Below are 17,459 nucleotides of genomic sequence, written 5' to 3'. Positions count from 1 at the left end.
TCCCCCTCCTTCTACAACAGCTTGAATTCCTGTATTCTGATTAAGATAGATGGAGTATTTGCATCCTATCCATATTCATAATCCTTCTTTTCAGTGTCAACCCAAAACACTGCATTTGTTGCCCAGGCAGACACATGCAATGTCTTCAGAAGGTTTTGCGTAGATGGATAAGGACACATCCCTTTTCAAATTTTGCAGAATAGGTGGCCACTAGGTGAATTCATGCTGTTAAAGTGCTAAAAGACCAGAACAAAAAAACATGTCTTTTGTGTGTGACAGAAACTGTAATTAATGATTTCTCCCTTTTTTGCTAAAGAGAAAAGGGAGATGTGCTGTTGACAGGCATTTTATTAATGGTTTCTACCACCTTAGTATATATAAAAGGCATTATTGGCTGCAGAGCTAGTTTAAAAGATTTTTAGGTTTTTTTCGGAAATGTTGAAGATGTTTCATGGATGAAAAATGAAGGCAATCTGTCCACTGCCTCTGAAAGTTTGAGCTTCAATAATAAAATTGAAACTATTGTGACAGTTTCCATTGAATCCTTTAACCATTTGCCTCCTGCTGGCACAATCAATGATGGCATCTGCAGGAACATGGTCACCCTTACCTAGTTTCTCTCTTATTTCAGCAACAAAACCTGTCAATAATATGTCTCATGGCTGCTTTTCTAAGGAGATTTATCAACCATCTAGGTGATGGCACTTATTTTAGTGACTGTTGGTCTGTTGTTTTGTTTGGAACCAATAGGAGATACACATTCAGCCTGGCACACAAGAAATTAGACATGCATTTTCCAGTTTCAACAATGGCAGCTGACTGCCTAATCCAGAGCCCAGCGCAGAGATGATTTAGACTTTGCCTCACGATGAAATTAAAGTGAATGAGAATAACACAATGTTACATTACTTTCTTAACTTTATTAAGTAGAAGGATGTGACAATCCTGCGTGCAATTCTTGAATTTCCTCTCATTTTGAAATATGCCAAGCGAAAATCCTAATTCCATACAAATGAAAGGCGGCAGCTTGACTATTCCGATAGCGCTATGCTCATTTACACTGGCTAATGGGCTTCCCATTGCTTATGGACAGACAAGAAAACACCCATTTATCTAGGTTAGTGCTCCTTCCACAACACTTTGAGAAAATGTTTTGCTTTGCCACTGATTTGTGAACAACTTAATAACTTGTGTGAAGCAACAAGAAAGCAGACATTTACCACATGCGTTCACAATAATGCAATCAGAAAACATGTCGGGGAAGGGATTTACAGCAGTTTGCACATGCTCTCCAGACAACCAAGCAGGAAAAGGTTCTCGCTGTATTTTATTGAAGGGTGGCTGATACCTTCATTTTAAGGACAGGACACTTTTGAGACTACTCAGCTCAACATCTGACATGGGTGTTAAATATAGCTGTATTGCTAGCTTAATAAAATATCCATCTCTTCTGTAAGCAAATGCACAATTCTTTTAGTTCAGTTTTTCTAACTTCAATTCTAAATGTCTTGGAAAAATCTATGTTTTGGGAGGCAGCTGGAAATGCACTATTTGCACACTGATCTATACTAGCAGCCATTCATTTTCTCTGGGAATTTTCATGTAAGCTCTCTTATTGGGAATATGCTAATGGCAACCGCCATGATTACTGATTTTCTTTGAATCATTATTCCTCTGTGGGCAAAGCAATCAGAAAGGGAGAACAGGAGATTTACTTCTTGCTTGTGTGCCTTCTTCAACCATCTGCTCTATCCTGATTCATTTGAATAAGATCTGCAGTTTCAGATTCTTTACTCTGGCATTCTGAAGCATTTTAAAGCTTAAAAGGAGTTAATAGTTATCTATCAGTGTCACAAACGTGGTACTGTGATGCATTCTAAGAGCAAGTTTGCCTTCCAATGGTTTACAGGGCCAGATTAATTTTATTAAAGTAAAAAATTACAATGTTCTTTAACAGCTTCATTATTTCAGACAAGTCTTTTGTGAGCACATTTATTATCTGGAGCGTGGAGTATAAAAGCTGAAAGAAAGGGAACTAATTTATAAAGCAAGAACATTTTAAAAATGGAAATTGTTAATCTACTCCACCCCATACATGGAAAAAAATAGAGGGCAAAATTGTGATCAATTTAATGAAAATACAATCTTGTAAAATGCACTGTAGTTACTGAATTCTTGTACCTGTTATTTTACCTGGGTGAATTTCTGAAGTACATTTACACAAGGTCATTTTGATTTTAAGAAAGGTGCTATTTACCTGCATCAAAATTCAACTAATTTTTTTCTCTCAAATCAAATACTGGCCTCATATAACCAGTTTCCCATGCACAGTGATAATGATGTGCATGCTTTCTTTTTTTTTTTTAATTTGATGACAGTTTTCTGATAGAAATATATATCTATATACACACACACACACATACATATATATACATACCAGCTTAAAAAGCCTAGCACTGCTAATTGCCAAAGACCATTTTGTACAATGGAAATGGAAAATAAGCAAGAAGACATCATAGCAAGATAGAACTAAGCACAGATGAATGATAGCAGAGGCAGCATTCAGAGAATTGTAGTGAACACTCAAGTGCAGTCTTTTCACAAGCAAGTAACCTTTGAAACATTAAGAAAAATTAGTGTTATGACGAACACAAGAAGAGTCTCTCTGATCAGTCCTGTAAATTATTTCATGATACCTATTAAAAAATAGACCCTTCTACAAAACCAGAGAGTCTTTAGGCTAGCACGCAGCACACAATGATCAAACCACAAGATGACCCATTTTGCTAGTTTTGGAACCAGAAACCTAAACTAATGCAAAATTATTAAAACAGAACAGTTTTTTAGTTCCTTTCCTTTGGTGAGGCCGCAGACATTAAAATCTCTGCCTAGCTTTTCTAGTTTTTTTAATATATTTTTCTGGCAGCCCCAGTTGATTAGCATTCTGATTTCTCCTTATCTTTTAAAAAATAGAAATACAATACAAAAGACTGAAATGGCAGTGCCCTCCCAGCTAGAATTAGTTATGGGGAGCCACTTTCTATCAACTAATTTCAGATCCTTTCAGAGCTCTTAGAGCTGCAAGTTGTGTGAAGAAAGAGAAGTTTTTTAAGAAAGGGTTTGCCTATTCTCCTTCAAACAAAGTGAACTTAAAAATGCACTTTGTGCTTCCTTTTAATTAGAGATGCAACTAAACTAAACCATAAATTACAGAACTCTCTGTATTTGTGACTTGGTTATCCTAAAGATAACAAAAAAGGACTACACTTTCTTTTGGTTTAAAGATACATCAATCTTTGAAATTCCTTATCCCATAGCTTACTAGACGACTGGAAAGCCAGATTTATTTTTATGGTATTTTTCCAATGTCAATGTGTTTCCATGAATTTCAAGGATTGGTCTCAACCTCATTTTTACTTTGATGTATCGTACTAAGAAAGCAGTTCTGAGAAACATTAATAAAAATGTTCTATCTTAATAATTCATAAGGCAAAATTTTTAACACCAAATTAAAGATAGGCAAGTAGCCAATGAAATAGAAAGAAGAAATCACAGAAACATGAAAATCATATATCCTTATAACAACACAGGCCCTTCAATATTTTGCTGTCCAAGCGTACTATTCATTAAAACACACAGTGCAATATTAAGTCCTTTTAATTGAGAAACATTTTGTCTTGTCTTACATTTGTATTTCTCTTTCTTCCTAATGAAACCGTTTTATTGCTATACCTTTATGCAATGCAGCTTGCTTATTTCATGGTTAAAGCCACTTACCACATGAAGCTCTGGCTCTAAGTACACAGCCTCACAATGCAGTAGGAATATTTTAATCTCCTCCTCAGTGTATCTCTGTGGTCTTAAACATTTTTAGGTTCTTTTTCTAGTACAAAAAAAACCTCAGCAACCTCATCACCTATCCAAGCAAGGAGTTCCTGAAAAACAGAGCATCAAATGCTAGCCCCTCTTGAAAAAGCTGAGGCGAAAGCAGGGGAGGCAGTATGTTTATTCTTGACAGAGAATTGAAGAATATCTCTGGCTGCAAGGTAGAGTAATAACACCAGTTAATAGATCCAACTGCTCCCATATTAACAGCCAGAAAATCCAGACCAACTACACTTAACCCTGTTAAAAATACCACATCCTCCCCTCTGCAGTGACCACTGTACAGAGTTCAGCCTGGGGTACCTGGGGGGAAATGCAAAATACTCTATATTAGCTCTCCATAGGCTGCCTTACAACAAAGTCTGTTTATGGCAAACTTGCAGCCCTTGTTAAAACACTCAGCTCATGAATACACCATTTGTTGTAGCCACTTTACATAATCCTAATCATAATAATGCTTGAGAGCATCACGATCTTTACAATTATCAACTCAAGCATATGAAATATCAGTGGAAAAGATGAGTCTTATATTTTTATTCAATTTTATGATTCTCTATCATATAATTTATCTAACCAAACCAACAAAAAAACCAAAACAACAACAACAAAAAACCCTCCAAAACAAACAAACAAAAAACCCAAAAAAACCAACAACAAAAAGAAAGAGTGTAATTGTGAGACTAGACCTGAACTGTTAGTGAACCCTGCTGAACCGCAGAATTTTTTGAAAGCAGTAGACAAGTACTAGCAAAATATTAATGTAATTTTTTCTCTTGAATTTAAAGTAGAATGTATGAAGATTTTCCATTGATTAATAACACAAAAATTACAAAAAACCCAATCCAAACAAACAAACAAAACCCACCAAAACAACCAAACTAAAAAAAACCCAAACAAACAAACCAAAACAGAAAACACACCATAAGACACTATAAACTATTTTGAAATCCACAAATGAGATCTAAATATACTTTTATGAGTATTTCTATAAATATATTTGGATAACATTGAATAATGTCCTTATGCACCGTTTAAGATGGTGTGTATTAGTTTATGTTTTCCAGTGTATTTTTTAACACTCAGATTTTAAGATAACACCACCATGCATAAGCATTGTAAAAATTCAATTGTTTTCTTTTATTGTTGATATATACAGATTATTGAGTCACAAGCATAGCTGCATTTCTGTTTCTTTTCAGAATGCACTGTATTTCTCAACTGTGCCATAAAATAAAATAAAAAGGATTTTCCTTTCATTTGCATATGATGTTATTTGGAACTGTTAATCTATCATGTAGACACAGTCAAATGCACCTTGTAATTAACACAAACTAAATTCATTGCACTTAGGTAGGATGCTAGTTGATGTACATACTAGACAATTGTTCATACAGCCTGCTCTGAAAGTTGAAAGCCTTTCATTTAATGCATACAACAAACCTAATGTGATTTCTAAAGAGGCAGGTTTTTTAAATAATCTGAAGAATGGAAAGGGGTGGGGGGAGGAAAGAAAAATAAAATTCTTTGCTTACAATGCTTCAAAACAAGTGCTTCCCAGACAAAAAAAAATGCACACTTGCACACTTTTTTTTCAATAATAAAAATTGATCAACTGGTGACAAAAATAAGACTTAATTCAGAATCTTTTGAATGGTTTCATAATTTGTGTCTACTTCCAGATAAGATTAAAATTTTCTCAGATTGTATTTTTGGGAACTGAAGGAACCAAAATCTGGTCATTTGTCTGATGATGGATAAAATTTCTGAATTATATATATATATATATATATATATACATATAATCCTCTCAAATATCCACTCAGCACTGCTATACTGCTATTTTCTGGTTTATGCAGCTGTAAGGGTGTTTCCACAGAATTCGTTTGTAGCATCATCACATTCCAAGAAACACTTGCAGTAATTCAGCGAAGTTGGATCGATGGAAGTTACACCTTTGTGTACCTTATGGGCAGTCCCTGACAGGGAAAGGAACCTGTGACTTTGGGAGTGGCAGAGAGATGTCAGGGTAACCAGCAGCTTGAAGGCACAGAGAACACCAGATTCAATGTGTGCATTTGTGACAAACACTTCAACCCAGAAAGAAAAGTCTGAATAGCAAAAACTTGGCTCAACTTCTCCCAAAAAGCACAATCCAGGACAGTGAGGGTAATTACAAATGTCTCTTTTTCCCATCGAAATTTAGCAAGCGCCCAGCTATCTCCACAATATATTACTGCAAATCTCTGTGCTGATTAGGCAAAGAAAGTTTCACATCATAAACACTGTGGTTAGCTACAGCACAACTGAAATAATTTATTTTAAACAATAAGGAGCAAAAGAGGAGAAACCAAAATGCTGTAGGAAAACATAAGAATTAATCATCAGCTATCATTCCTACAGATTAGTACAGCGATCAAGGAACTTTCATTAACTAATAAAGAAATTATTTGTATTTTCTTGAGTCATACACTAGTGCAAAAACAAGGACAAGGTGGAGCTTCAACAAAGCTTCATATGTGAGTTAATTAAGCTTTTGGAGTAATTGTCCTCCCATAAACCTCAATAGATTTCTCTCAGTTCTTTTCTCAGATACTGGATTCCCTAAGGATTTTAATTTCCTTCTCCAGTTCCTAATTACTGTATCCACTCAGGTTCCAGTCATCTTTTTTTCCCTCTGAGTGCTCTACTCCTTTCAGCTCCCTATGCCTTCACCATAGGATCTAGTTTCCCCATTCAAGCTGACTTACCATGTTATTCTGGGTAGTCATTTAGTGGAGGGTTTTTTGAGGTTTTTTTTTTTTTTTTTTTTTTTTTTTTTTGGTGGGGTTTATTTTTTTTTTTGCTTTGTTTTGTTTTCTTGGCTTGGTTGGTTTTGGTTCTGTTTGGGTATTTTTTTTTTTGTAGCTTTGTTTTGTTTTGTAGGTACTGATGAAAATCCGTCACTATTGCTAGCAGACCAGATTTTGGGGTAAAAATAGAACACTCTTCACAGTACTCTGCATTAGCTAGTCTTTTTTTTTTTCTTTTTTTCTCCCAACATTGTTTCAGCAGTATTTCTGTGCTAGCTAGTTTATGCTTTGGGGTTACTTTACTGAGAAATAAGCCCATCTGCTTACAAAATTTTAACAACAACATTACTTTAGGTGGAAATGCACAGATCTAAGATCTGCAGACTGCATTCGCATATAAAACTACAGCCTAATTTATCTTTCTCCAGAAGGACTTGAATGCTTCTTCCAAAACAAAGACCACAATCAACAACAAACAAAAGACATCAAAAAAGAAAGAAAGACAAAGCACACTCTCCAGCTACGCAGCAATTTCTTTTCAAGAATGGTACAATTTCTATTGTCTTGTCTCAAAACTGTTGGCTAAGAAAGTTTAACTTTGTATGTAATCATGCTCAAAATCATGCCAGCATCTCACTGCTTATGGAATAAAAGAATACCGTGTATTTTATGGTACAAAAATCAAAGGTTGCTCTTCCTGCTACTGGTTTTACTCAGCAGTAAAGAGAAAACCTTGCAAGTGTTGTTTACACAGTACTAAATCCTTGTAAAGTCAAACTGAAACAAGTCTGCTATCTGACCTAGCCCTTAGGGCTACTTAAACACCTGTGGATTTATAGAGTTCAGATGTCTACAAGGTCTGTGCTGAAGTTCATTTCCAAACCTGTGCCCCATGTGAAGTCCTTTGTTGGCACAGTTAAGCCATTACTACTTGTTTCTGGTTCGTAAGGCAATCACATTATGAAACAGAAAGAGCTCAGAATTAAGATAACTTACCTTTATACACACACTGTAAATGTACATAACAGCTAAAAGCCCAACATGTAAGTTTTTATTTGCAGAAGCTTAACTTCACTAAGATCAAAACAACACAGGGAACGAGAGGAGTTATCCTCATCTGTATACATATAATGAATTCCCCAGCAGGATCTGTACATGTTAAATACAAATCAGACCATCAAGTAGAGTATGCTTTTTTCTAAGAAAATAAGCATTATGGTAGAAAATCCAAAAATCTTCTCATCCCACTCTCAGAAAATACACCCTCCTGCACTCCAGATATAGTAAAAAAAATCATAATACAATTCATAAGAGGAATAGGATAGAACATGTTCTATACTTTTCAATAATTTAGCTAGTTGGAAGGCTTACAGGTTAAATCGTGTTCCCACAGAAATCCATATGGCTGATTTAAAGAGGACCAAGACTACACTCTTCACTGGGTTTAAATGAAGTATACCCCAAGTACTATGAATCGCCAACAGCCAAAGGTGTTTGCTGTCAATTTAATTATTTCACAATAATCTCACATTAAAGTTTACAGTTAAGGCCTGCTATTCTGTTATTCTCTGGGTCAATGATACCCATTTTCTATAGATCCTTTATTAATGGATGTATGCTTATCATACAATGAAAATAATAAGTGTATGTTCTGGGTGTGTTTCATATAACTCTGCCCCGACAAGTGGTAAATGCCAGGTTTCCTATGAGGTGTCCCAGAGATACCAGAAACACAAAGATTCACTTGGATGGTGCAGAATGGCAGCGACTCTGGGAGCCTGCACTGCCCCAGGACCCACTGGAGCATTTGGCCCACTTCAGCTGCAGCGTGCATTGAAGACTCATGGGTTTAAGATTTCACAATCCTTAATATTTTTCAGAACCCTAGTTCTTAAAATATGAGGTCAGGAAAAGTTTTAAAATACTATTCTAGTACATTCTAATAGCTAATAAAAATGAAAGCAAATTATTAAAGAAAAGAAATACAGCCTTTTTTTTTCTTCCCCTCTGTTTTTTTTTTTTCCCCTTCCCCTCTGGTTCTGTAATTTTATGATTTTTAAGCCAATCTCATAATGCATAAATGTGTCACCTTAATTTGCTAATGCTGGGACTGGTAAGATTGCTTCCTGGAGCTCTGAGCAAGTGCATGCTGAGAAAGAGCTTCAGGAAAGCATGCAGTTGGGGATCTTTTTTTTTATTATTCTTCTTTTTTAACTACTAATCTAGCATCACTACACAAAAGAGAGCAAAAGCAGCAATTGTATTACTGTCATCCCATCTCCCTGTGATGGCTTTAGGCAGGTTTGTGCTGCCAATAAAGAGCAGTGAACAGGGCCTGCTCATCGCTATACCAAAGCTGGCTCTGGCACAGGGGGGACAAAGGACACATTCCTGTTTCTATTCCCTGTTTAGTGGCGCACTAACCTAGGGCACAGCAGCACACACACCTTCTCATCCTGAGCTGCTACTGCAGCTGTTTAGAGTTCATGTTTGTACCTTGATGAATTAAGAAGTTACATAAATGCTAAATGCTCTTAAAATGAGACTCACGAAAAACTCAGAACTCTTGTGAAATGCAAATTCCAAATTAGATCTCTCTTAAAGAGCAGAATAATAAAAACAACCATCACAATTTATCACTCCTTTCTCTTTTACATTCTTCTCAGTATGAGTTTCAGTTAGGTAGGTATGTATAATAAACTACTGCCATGCTTGGCCTCTTGTGGATCTATCCTGTTTACACATTGCTAAATCTTTTTTATTGCTTCTGACAATATGTTGTTTCATACCTTTATATCTGTACTTATATTGGTTATATTGCTGGGTTATCACTGTGGTGGTGAATTACACTGAGAAAAAGCCATATCTGTTTATCAGATAGGGTTTGGCTCACACAAACATTTCCATTATCATAATATTTCTTGCACCATTCATTTAATATACATTTATACATAGATACATGGTTATCCTTTACCAAACACACTAGAACATAGTAATTGCCATCAGTGCTATTACTAGGAAAAGAAAAACTGACACTTTCTGGCAAAAGCAAGAGATGACACAGCCAATGCAAGTTATTTATCTCGGTTGTTCCCCATGCTGAGTCCTTGAGGTCTGAGGATGAATTAAGTGCCTAGCAACTAACACATAGTCCCTGCCACCCTGCTTTTCTTGTCTTTCTTTATGTGGAGAATTCGGCCCTCACCAGGAAATATCTCTTATCCCCAGTTAATAAGAAGATCCTCATTTATCACCAATTGTCAATCCATGCAGATATCTCCATCCAGTCCTACATTAGCCATTCTCAGAAATGTTGACTGCTGTGCACTACATAGGGAAAGTCAAAATACGTGAAAACTGCAAACAACTCTTATTCATATAACTATTTATACAGCCAAAGGTTATAAAATACCTTTGATCTGACAGCTGCTGGGTAAAACCAAAATGAATATAACTAATCTTCTGTTTGAATTTTTTGGGGAAATTCAGAATTGCCATCCACAGGGTTTTACCAGTGGCAGAAAACCAAGACAATATGGAGGCAAAGAGATGCAGATCAGCCAAGTCCCACATATTGAATGTGAGATTCATGCACTTGACAGCCTGAAACTCCCTGTAGGTAAACCTTCATCAAATGCATTTTCTAATCAGTGCAGAGGCTTCCCCGTGCTCCTGCATGTACAAAATCAGTTTGTCTGTCATCTGGGGTCGTGAAGCAGAAGGCAGAAGCCAGGGGCTCAAAGTAAAAAAACCCTCATCCTGTGTCACAGGTGTCTCTCTAGGACACACCTTGGCCCATACCCAACCTCTCAAGTGCCAGAGGAGAAGGGTTAATTTGAGAGCCCGGGGTGCCCAAGTCAGGGCTAGTCAGTAACAGCACAAAGGAAATTGCCAAAGTGGGATTTGGGGTATTAAGGTGGGAATGTAACAGTCAAAGCTCCATAAAGTCTGTGGAATAGAGAGAGTCCATTTACTTCACGTCTACTCAGCACGTAGCACAAGGAGGCTCCTCGTGGCACCACAGCAAAATGGTTTCACATTGCTGGATGTGATAGCAGTGTGAGGCCATAGCAGGAGCTGCTGAAGGGTAGAGAGGAAAAATGAAGGGTAATGGGTCTGAATTAAGATGAATGGAGCAGCAGACAATTAGCTAGTTCATCAAAAGAGCAAACAATCATTAAGAGAAGCCTTTCACAATGTAAAACCATTTGTAACAGGGTTGCGGTAAAGAGGATGCCAATTCTTCAAGACTGCAATTGAGCTTAATCTTATTCCTAACAGGGCTGATTCTCAAAAACCCAGAGAAATAATCAGTTATTTCCTGCCTTCAGTGGAAATGGAGCACTAGATCTTTGATTAAACTTCATTCCTAATATTTGGTTTGCTGGGAAAAAAATGCTCTTCTAAATTATTAGAGTACTTTGATGGAACAATTTGTTCCTTCTGTTTGAAATATTTCTTACTGCAATAAACTGCTGAATGTAAATGCTAAAATACAGATTTTCAGAGCTATAGAGATATTTTTAGGTTTTCAAATATTAAGAAAAAATGGCATCATTTTGTATCTAAATCTGAATTTTAATGAGAAGCTCTATTGATAATCACAGAACATCTATATTTATAGAAAAATGGAATATCATAAATACAGGATTGTGCCACTATCTACATATGTTGCCTCTCTCCATACACAGAGAAATCAGAGTTTAATTTCTATAGCAATGGAAATATGGCAATTTACACCAGAACTATTAGTCAGAATGCAAAAAATAGATCTAAGCCAATGTGTTGGCTCAGTTTTTAAAAGTTGGATCAAGCTAAATTTTTCTCATGTATGCTTTTATTTCTGCCTCGCTGAAGAGAGGGACAATTCTCTGCTCACTCCATAAGGCCTTTATAGAAGGTTCTCAGACTTTTAATGCCCTTTATTGTTGCAGTACTTACGACCGAGGTCTCAAACAGAATTAAAATGTACAGCAGCAAACCAGAAAAGCTAAATAACAAAGAAACTAATAGAAATTTTGTTGAGATAAATTCTACTTCTAAAGGTTGGTAAAAATAATGAAAGAAAAAGACTAACAAACATGATTTTTAATTCCTGCTCTATAGCACAATGAAATATTATTTTTAACTTGAAAAGTTCCCCTAAATAAACATACAATAGCTGCTCTCTTGAGATGGAATTTCTCTAATTTGGTTAAGTGTATAACTAAGTTGTGCATATGGGGTACATATTCAGAAGAAAAAAGCTTTATATAGTAATTTAAAAATAGAAAAGTTGATCTGTAAATTCTTTTTCTAAAGCCCCTTTTCTTAATGCTGTACACATTTTATCAGACACTTTAAAGGGCAGAAAATGTATCCATTAAGCAGTACACCTTCAGATCTTAGCAGCGTGAACGTACACAAATAAACATTGAAGAGGAGAGTATAATGGACACAGCTAAAATTTTGAAAACTGTCTTTCACAGCATATTTCCATAAGCATAAGTCTTTTGAGATAAATACATACCATTGTTCATTAGCTTTATTTCATAAGTAATATAACAATTGGATAGGCAGAAAAAAACCTCCATGTAATAAATTACTGGTACATGTTATTGCATGAGCAATAGAGCAGAATGTGAACTCAGTAAAAATTAAATGTCTTTTTCTCCAAAAAATGTGTTACAGAAAATGTAAAAAAAACCCCACAACTTGCAAAAACCTGACTCCTCCTTCTCCAAACATATATATAAACTCCATATTTTTGCCAATTTTCTTAATTGTAACTTAAAGGGGTCTTGTTTTCTTTTAAACTTTAGTGTCTGTGGGAAAAAAATTATACACTGCACAGAGTATTCCTTTAGGTACATATTTTCTAGCATTGTTATTATTAATAATAATAATACAAAAAAGTGTAGCAGATCAAACCAGAAGGAGCCTTGAATATATTTGCTGGGAATTGCCTCAGGCTAAACACCAGGGACATGAAACAAACTGTTCTTATCACCTTTTTCCAAACACAGCGATTTAAATTTACAATGAAAGTGCCAGCACCAGCTGCACTTTAAGAAAGCACCACATGTCTTGATGAGCTCCAAGAAAATGGAAAAAAGCCCAGTTCAAGTTGGAGGTGTCATCTTCCTCTAGTCAGCTGGGTGACACAAAGCTGAAAGCGATGAAGTGCTAATTAGAGGTTGATGAACAGAATCTCAGAGTGGAAACTTGTCGAAATAGCCTCTACTGAATCACAAGCCTTATGAGCCTGCCCTTATCTCCCCATACAAAGCACTGACAGAACCAGAAAAAGGCAGTGTGAATCTAAATATCTATATGGTTAGGTTACACATTTTATCTCTTACCATATGTCCATTTTAACTTGGGAGTTATTTAAAAATTACCTTATTTTTTAGAATGCAGATATGAATTTTCCCTAGTTAGTTCCCTTAGAATGTCTAGACTGTATTGCAGAAGGAGCAATCAGACTCTTTTTTTTTTTTTTAAAGCCTTTTATAACTAATTAGATAAGGGAAAAAAGTCTTCCAATACAAAGTGATAATGAGCAAATAGCTATTTCTTAATCAGAGATATGAATAAAACCACATGAAAGAAAAAAGGAAGAAATGAACTTAAATTTAAATAAAGATCATGCTTAGAAGAGGTGTGAGTTTAAAATTATTCTTCACTAAAAGCAAAGGCGGAGGGAGAGGCTTTAGCTGGCGGGAGAGTTTGGCGCTTTTTTGTTCTTTTTATAGAATGTTGAATTTTAATATTAATGTTGAATTGACAGCATTTTGGTGAGTATCTAGCTCTAATGGAACCAAAAGCAGAAATGTTTAGCAGAGCTGGCAGGCAAGTACAGGCAGGGTGGTTTCATTTCTGGCAGCAGCAGGAGCTGCTGCTCACACAGGAGCAGCAGATGCTCCAAGCTGGGCTGGCAGGACACTGGAAGGTAACACTGGTTTGCACCATTGTGTCTCTCCTGCTCTTCCTTCCACCCACAGACCCCCATTTCCTCCACCGTATCCACCCATCCACAGTGTGCTGTCCTCCCTGAGCCACTGCATCCCTCCCTGTCCCACAGCAGCAAAGCCAGCTTCAGAGGGAGACAAATACGTGCTGAATGTTAAACGCAGATTCAAAGGTTCTGTTTGATTCCAGGTGCCAAATCCAATTAATAAGAAGGAAAATGTGAAGGTAGAGAGGAGGGTTGAAACCTTTCCCACACTGATGCAGCAGTGGGACACTGCAGCAATAACTACTCCATAAATGTGTGCACTATGCTGGAGACACACTTATTTGGGTCACCACTTTGGCACCAGAATATCTTACCTGGAACTTTTTAGAAGCTTTTTCCAAATTACACTGCATTGATAACTAGGAATTAGCTGACTTCATGGACAATTCCTATTTTGTATTAATATTAGGATTTTTCTTAACTATGCATAGTAAAATGGTCACTTTGTGAACACTAAGTAGTTTATGAGATAAAATACCCTCAGGACTAAATGTCATCAATTTTGAAACATCTTTCAGCACATATGCTAACAAGTCCAACAAAACTAGACTACATAGAGTGGAAGCATTCACAAAAGCCCAACCCCTTGTGCTCTAAATTATATTCTTGGGAGGCATTATGCATTTCTGTGCAATGTGTCCTAGCTAATATGATGAGGTTTTTAACATAATCTGATTTTACTAAGATACAAAGTACTAAAGTTACAGACCTTTGCTGATATCAACAGAGGAGGAAAAGATGACAAAATCCTCTGAAGTTTAGTCACAACACAAAAAATACAGCTTTTGCCCTGAAGAGCACACAATTTAAGAATAAAAATTCAGGGCTATGATCATTTGATGCAAACAGAGTGTGCTATACAAAATCATACTTTAAATATTTAATACCTTGTGAGCACACACTCACATCTATAATTTCAGTCAGTGTTTTTTTTGTTAGCCTACTGCTTCAGAAACTTAGTTCAGATTAATTGTTGTCTCAAAAAAAAAAGGAAGAATCCATGCTCTTTTGAAAATGTCAACTCCCATTAAACCAGCTCTCCAAAATAATGATGTTCATCTGATTTTTCTCTCTTTGATTAGGCTTGTATAATTCTGTATTATCTTGGTAGCTTTGATGCCAAACAAGATTAAATTGTCATGTACAGTATATTAAATTTATAATCTGAATAAGAAAAATCACTTGCAAAGCACTCAATCAGTATCTAGAGACATAGCTACTAAATTTACATAATTTACACCACTGACGTGCCATTATTTCCTAATTATTTATGGCCAATTATCAATTGCTGGTCAATGCTTGGAATCAGTCACTATAATTATTTCCCTACGGTCTCTTGTTTAGATGCAACAGAGACGGTTTTATCAAGCTTCAGTATGACGCCAACATACACATTTCCCCTGCAAAGTGATAATAGTTTTTGTTGGGATTTTAATTCAGCAGTATTAAAAAATATTTCTACTACAAACTGTACTCTACCATTTCTATTACAAACTTAGAGCAGCATTTTGTACAAAACACTTAAGTGAGGATTCTCCAGAAAAAAAAACCTAAAAAATGTCAAACCAAAAAAAAAAAAAACCAAACCAAAAAAAAACCCCCAAAAAAAAACCCACCCAAAAAAACCTCACACCAAAACTGACATAGTGGAAGAATCTTATTAACAGTAAAGTGATCTTATTGTCTATCCTGCTCTCTTTTAATTTTTTTTTCTATTTAGCACATTTGCATCTTTTTCCTTTTGTATTTTTTTTAAATGGATGAAATAATAGCTGATTTCTGCCCTCATATCTAGATTTCACTTCTACACAAATCAGTACTAAAGCATGCAAACAAAAATCTGCATTTGAATTCCTAATGATTCCTCCTATTGTCTCATTGCTGCTACAACCTGTCAATCACTGCTGAAAAGTGCTAATCACTCCCAGAAATCTCAGTCTCAGAGACAAAAGTACCAGTCACCACAAAAATAATACCAATTGGTCATGGGTGGAAGGCAAATCTCACTAGGGATCTAAGTGCACAATGGAGTTTATTAAGTCCATTTTGCTATAGTCTAGCTCTGCTAGTAGCATCCGACGGTTTCAGACTTTAATTTCAAAGTCAACTAAAATCCACCAAAGTAACTTATATTCATTAGCTAGGCTTTAACTGAACTGCTGTGAAATCTCTTGGCTGCAAGGGCTTTTAGTAGAAGTGGCAGCTTTCATTTTCAATTTAAGGAAAATAGATCTAGTTGGATGTTAGGTACTTCTTTTTAATCAGCTTGATTTTTACAGGCACTTACTTCTTTCCAGAGTTGTTTCTTTAACTAATTGTATACATCTTTGGCTAATACTGCACATGAAAGAATACCTTGCAGTTAATACCCTGTACCTGATCAATTCCCCTCTGTTACAACATTCAACTTTAGTGGAAAGAAGGAGCAAGAATGAATATATACAATGCATTATAAAGAACTATCGCCTCAGGTTACAGAAACTGCATTTTCTGTTAGAAAGGGGAAGGTGGCTAATGCAGTAGTCTTGACATCTAAACTGCTGTACCCTAAAATCCACATTTTTTTAAGCCTCAGTGTAGATTGCACTGTTTGCATTTAAAGCTATAAACACAGACTGTGTTTTCCTGTTACATCAACTAAATACTGAAGTATGTTTGATCTTAATAAACTATAATTAAGCAATATACAGTAATTACCTTTTAGAAATCCCTATAGTGATTATTACCTCTGGAGTTGACTAAAGGAGAGTAAGAATGTGCAATAATTGAGTTCTGTTGGTTATATGCATTGTATTTTCCTTTTCTTAGAGAAGCAAAATATTTTAAATGGGCAAAACTTCTTCAATGAGTGAGGTTCATCTGGCTTCAGGCAGAGACTACTGCAATCATTAAACTTTATCAAAGTTGCTGTTGAGTTACATTTATCAATTTTATTGCAGTGGAAGGACTACCCCTGAAAAAACGATAATATTTATATTGAAATAGGTTTGCAGAGAGGCATAATTTGTATATGGCTTTGGGCAATGTGTGCCTGCCTGCCTGATTGGGATAGTTGGATTTCAGTAGTTACAGCATGCAATTCTGAACACTTCTTGCTTCAAAAGGAACCCACAGCTCCCAGCCTTAGTGTGCTTCCACAGCACATTCAGTGCCCATACTGCTGGCAAAGTAACTTATAAAACTCAAAATACAACACGGGAAAAGCTTGTTTTGTTTTGTTTTTTTTTTTCCTTTTAAAACACTGTTTGCAGTTTAGGGAACTTTCTCTTTCTTACAGTTAGAATAAATAGCAAGCCTCAGCATAAACACAGGGTCTGCAAAGCAGTACATAACTCCAGAACAGAGGTTCATTAATATAATTCTCTCATGATTACAGTGTCTATTAGTTTGGATTTTTGATTTTGATATAAATAATAATGCAATTCAAGTGACTGCACACATGGTGATCCAGGAAGGGAAGCAAGCTTGCACTTCAGATATACTCACTTTGTGATACAAGCCACTCTAGGCACATTAATTCAGAAGTACATTAATCCACAGTGCCACCTAGCCACCTGTGTATATTTCGTTTAAATGTGACAAAAAGAAAAGCCTTCTAAACTGTAAAAGCTGTTAACCCTCTCCCCTTCCGCTCCCCTCCAGTTACAGGATGTAGATGGAGTAGAATAATAATAAAAAAAAAAATAGTCCGATGTGTTTATAGCAACTGTTACTGACCTAAAGGAAACCTGCAAATCTTTGCTAAAGCTCTGTGTTACACTGTTATTACTCCAAACAACATAAACTGG

At 35.9% G+C, this 17,459-nt stretch overlaps 1 protein-coding gene across 2 annotated transcripts in view; it reads right to left on the bottom strand.

Moving 5' to 3' along the window:
- ADGRL2 (adhesion G protein-coupled receptor L2) overlaps positions 1-17,459 on the bottom strand; it is a 383,827-nt gene that overhangs the window by 283,741 nt on the left and 82,627 nt on the right. The window contains exon 1 of one of the 2 annotated variants that reach the window (XM_030953165.1): positions 3,778-4,477. The exons of the other annotated variant lie outside the window; for it this stretch is intronic. The gene's annotated coding sequence lies outside the window, so the exon portion shown is untranslated. Of the gene's footprint in view, positions 1-3,777; positions 4,478-17,459 lie in introns of those variants that run through there. 2 annotated transcript variants of the gene reach the window in all.

This window comes from Camarhynchus parvulus, chromosome 8 (assembly GCF_901933205.1).
Source record: "Camarhynchus parvulus chromosome 8, STF_HiC, whole genome shotgun sequence".
Classification (NCBI taxonomy): domain Eukaryota; kingdom Metazoa; phylum Chordata; class Aves; order Passeriformes; family Thraupidae; genus Camarhynchus; species Camarhynchus parvulus.
Note: the sequence above shows the minus strand (reverse complement) of the source record. Positions and strands in the feature narration are given on the sequence as shown.